The 5,000-nt window shown below is 39.6% G+C and overlaps 1 pseudogene; it reads left to right on the plus strand.

The window, feature by feature from the left end:
* LOC139053896 (large subunit ribosomal RNA) overlaps positions 1 to 1,086 on the plus strand; it is a 2,832-nt pseudogene extending 1,746 nt beyond the window's left edge.
* The last annotated feature ends 3,914 nt before the right edge of the window (positions 1,087 to 5,000 follow it).

A 5,000-nucleotide genomic window follows, 5' to 3' on the forward strand; every position in this document is an offset into this window, starting at 1 on the left:
TGGGCGTTGAAGGTGTCGGGCGTGAGCCCGCCTGGAGCCGCCGCTGGTGCAGATCTTGGTGGTAGTAGCAAATACTCAAGTGAGAACCTTGAGGACTGAAGTGGAGAAGGGTTCCATGTGAACAGCAGTTGAACATGGGTCAGTCGGTCCTTAGGGAAAGGAGAAATCCTTTCAGAAGCGGGCGCGTTTGTGCAGCTCAGTCTGTGAATCGGAGACGCCCCGCTGCAACCAAAAGGGAATCGGGTTAACAGTCCCGAACCCGGCTACGGAGATCGGTCCTTCGGGACCCAGTGCGGCAACGCAAACCAGCTCGGAGACGCCGATGGGAGCCCCGGGAAGAGTTTTCTTTTCTCTGTAAGGAGATCGAGTCCCTGGAATGGGTTCACCCCGAGATAGGGACGGTGGCTCCGTAGAGCAGTGCGGCTCTTGCGCTGTCCGGTGCGCTCCTGTCGGCCCTTGAAAATCCGAGTGAGGGAGTGTGATTTTCGTGCCGGACCGTACCCACATCCGCAGCAGGTCTCCAAGGTGAACAGCCTCTAGTCGATAGACCAATGTAGGTAAGGGAAGTCGGCAAAACGGATCCGTAACCTTGGGAAAAGGATTGGCTCTGAGGGCTGAGCCGGTCGGGCTGGGGTCCAGAAGCAGGAACGGCACTGCACCGGGACTGGGCGAGGCTCGCCGCCGTAAAAAGCGGTGCGGCCGAGCCCGGACCAGCGTCGGGACCTTCCTGTGGAAAGCCACAGCTGTGCATTTTCCGTGGGCTTCGCGCCTGAGGTTCTTGCTTCGGCCGGCAGAAAACAGCCAACTCAGAACTGGCACGGACCGGGGGAATCCGACTGTCTAATTAAAACAAAGCATTGCGAGGGCCGTTGACGGTGCTGACGCAATGTGATTTCTGCCCAGTGCTCTGAATGTCAACGTGAAGAAATTCAAAAAAGCGCGGGTAAACGGCGGGAGTAACTATGACTCTCTTGTGGTAGCCAAATGCCTCGTCATCTAATTAGTGACGCGCATGAATGGATTAACGAGATTCCCACTGTCCCTATCTACTCCAACCAGTATATGCGGGGAAACACCATTACAAGAAAGAGAAGAAACTGGGCCCACTTCATTTGGACTCAGATGAAGAAACTTCCGACAGCACCGTAACGAATGAAGATGAACACGATGTTGCTGAAGCTCCGCAAAGCCCGACTAGACAAAGTAGTAGCACTCACGCAAACCGTGATGGCGATGAGGCTCCGACTAGGAAAACAAGTCAAGTAACAAATGACATTCATGTCAATGAGACAGCTTTTTACAAGGCTCTAATGAATGCACAAAGGGAAGGAGCGAAATCTGCAACATGTGCAGAACTAATGAAAGCGTTTCAAGAAGTGAAAACACTTCTTTTTGACTTTGCATTGCAAAAAGAGGCACTTACTGCGCAACTTCAACTACTGAAGGACACAACCCACCAGCATTCGGGCAAATCCACCTACTCACAGGTGGTAGGGAAACATCACCCTGCTGAAGGGACCCGAACGATTGACACCGAAAGAGAGTCGTCCATCTTGCTGTCAAGCACAGATGAAGCGCTAACTCCAAAACAAATAATGGAGACAGTGACAAAAAACATTGACCCAGCTACTTTCAAACTCACAAATGCCCAAATTAAAATGCAGGGCCCCCGGGTTCGAATTACTTCAACCAACAAAAAAGCAATGGAGGACATCCAAACAGAGATCAAACGTCTTCCCGAAGCCTCGAAGATCGAAATTCAAGTCGCTAGTCCCAAAAAACCTTCCTTCAAGATAGTAGGAATCGATCAGGGAATGGAAAAACAAGACATTCCACAAAAAATAATGGCTCAAAACCAACTTACAGGAAGTCCCTCCGACATCGAAGTGACAACTCAATATGTTAACAGGAAGAAAAACAACATCACAGTGATCAAGACGACTGCCAATATTTGGAAGCAACTAAGAAACAAAGATTCCCTGAACATTGGATGGCTTAAGGTAGCCCTATATGATAACAATCATCCAGTAATCTGTAGGTTTTGCGCAAGATTTGGACACCCTGAAAAATACTGCAGGAGCAGTGTCCGATGCTGCATCTATTGTGCAAGAAATCATCCCCCAGAGCAGTGCCGGTCGGAAGAGCAATTTTGTCCGGCATGCCATAGAGAGGGCAAAGAGGATTACTCGCATTCAATGGAGGACAACGAGTGTCCAACAGCAAAAGAATGGCGTTCTCGACTGGAGTCCCAATGGGACTCGTGCTGAACAACCAAGTAAGACCGGTTTGCAGGAGTAAACTGCTTTCAGGAAGACAAAACAGTAAGTACTGTTAAAAACTTTATTGTATCTATTTCTGTTTAGGTATTGTTGTTTGAAAAAAAAAATCCAAAAATGGCATCCATAAAGACATCTTTAGGTAAAGAAAAATTTAAAATAATTCAAATTAATTTAGCAAGAGCATTTAAAGCAAATCAATCTTTAAGTCAATATCAAAAAGATAAATCTCATCATATCTCATTAGTTCAAGAGCCATACAACCTAAAAGGAAAAATTATTGGTTTCCCAATGAAACATAAGATATTAGCTTCAAAAGATAACCCGAAAGCCGCAGCTATAATACATACAGAAAAAATTCCAGTGTTCCCTCTAATCTTAGATGACAAAATAGTGGCATTTAGAACTAACTTAAATAGTAAGGACACCTTAATAATAAATTGCTATTTCCCTCCCAAAGAAAATATACAGTATCTTTTAGCTAGGATTGAAGAAATAATCCAAACAGCACACACGAGGAATGTAATAATTACAGGAGATTTTAATTCAAAGAATACTACATGGGGAGGGAACATTACAGATAATAGAGGAGAGGAATTACTGGAATTTATAATTAAAAATGACCTAATAATTCTAAATAATAGAAATAGTGAACCAACTTTCGATTGTAATAGAGGAAAAAGTTGGATCGACGTAACAATAGTCTCTGCAAGTATGTTCACAGAAATAAAAAAATGGAAAGTAACTGAAGATTCAACGGGAAGCGATCATAGATACATAAAAATTCAACTATGGGAAACAAAGTGTGCTCCAATATTTAAAACAACAAAGGAAGGAGAAAGAAAAGCGCTAGAAGAACTCCTAAATATCGATTGGGAGAAAGAGACGAGGAACCTTAACTCTTCAGAAGACATTGAAAATATTGTGAATAAATTATATAATACTTTAGAGGAACTATTCAAAAAATATCAAAAGAGATTCACGAAAGAGAAAAAGCCAGGCAAAATATGGTGGACCTTAGAGTTAGAAATACAAAGGAAAAAAGTCAAGGCTATGAAAAGGAGATATAAAAAATGTAGAGGAGATTTAAGAGACATTTACAAAAATCAGTATTATAGAGAACACGATTCATACGTGGAAAATTTGGCTAAGGCAAAGAGCAAAAATTGGGATGATTTTATATCCAAAGTAACAAAAAATCCTTTTAATTTAGCATACAAGTTGTCTAGAGACCAGCTGAAAACCCCAATAATAATAAGTAGCATACAAAAAGAGGATAATTCGTCAACAAAAACGTTAAAAGAGACTGTAGAATATATATTGCAAAAATTATACACAATCTCTGAGATAGGAGTCGAAAATGTAAAAGGAAGTTGCAACGAAGGACTAAATAAAAAACAACAGGAAATAGAAGATGTTCCATTTACGGAACAGGAAATAGATTCGGTTGTATATAAATTAAGAAAAGATATAGCAGTAGGCCCAGACGGGCTAAGAACAGGGACTATACAAATAATGTATAAGAAACACAAAGAATTTTTCCAGGCCCTCTTTAACAGTTGTTTAAAGTTGGGATACTTTCCTAAAAAATGGAGAGAGTCAAAAATAATATTAATCCCGAAAAAGAAAAGTCTTGAAAATCCTGGAGATTTCAGACCAATCGCTATAAATTCGATCTTTGGTAAAGTTTTAGAAAAGCTCCTAAAGGATAGAATATATTTTTATTTGAATAAGGAGAAACTACTATTAAGAAATCAATATGGATTTAAACACTTAACATCCACTACTCATGCATTAGAGAGTATAAAAAAGAAGGTAACGCAAGCATTATTAGATAAGCAAGCAGTAATATTAATTTCATTAGACATCAAAAATGCATTTAATTCCATTAACATAAAAATCATTTTAGAATATTTAACTCAACATAAATGTCCAGATAATCTGGTGGATTTACTGGAAGCAATCATGAGGGAAAGATTCATAATATACAAAAACGGGGAAGTAGAAATAAAATATAAGATTAAACAGGGCTCTCCACAAGGATCTCCTTTAAGCCCACTATTATGGACACTTATGATATCCGACTTACTAATTAAGAAACTTCCCGAAAATGCTTACTTACAAGCGTTCGCAGATGATATTACAATAATAATAAAAGGGGATTCTAAAAGAAAACTTCAGGAGACAGCCAATAAAACTCTGCAAATAGTAGAAAATTGGGGAAAAGCAAAGAACATTGAGTTTAACCCGGCAAAATCGCAATTTATAATTTTAAAAGGAAAATACAAGAAAAGCCCTCCAATATTGAAATTAGGGGGAGAGAAAATTCAATTAGTAAACAAAATAAAAATTTTAGGGGTAATCTTCGATGAAAGCTTCACTTTCATCCAACACCTAGAATACATAAAAGAAAAAGTCATGACTCTCACTTATAATCTGAATAGGTTTACCGGCAAAAATAAAGGAATTAAAGGTAAACAAATGAGAGATATTTACAAAAGGGGAATAGAACGTATAATAACCTATGCTTCCCCAATATGGTATAGAAATATCTCATTAATTGTAAAAAAACTAAGATCCATTCAAAGAAAACCTTTATTAGCCATAACAAAAGCATATAAAACAGTCGCAAACAGTGCATTAAATGTGTTAGCAAATATACCTCCAGTTAATTTGACAATAGAGAAAGAAAATGAAATGTTTAACATTTTACATAGAGAGAAA

Source organism: Dermacentor albipictus, unplaced genomic scaffold (assembly GCF_038994185.2).
Source record: "Dermacentor albipictus isolate Rhodes 1998 colony unplaced genomic scaffold, USDA_Dalb.pri_finalv2 scaffold_344, whole genome shotgun sequence".
NCBI classification, from domain to species: Eukaryota; Metazoa; Arthropoda; class Arachnida; order Ixodida; family Ixodidae; genus Dermacentor; species Dermacentor albipictus.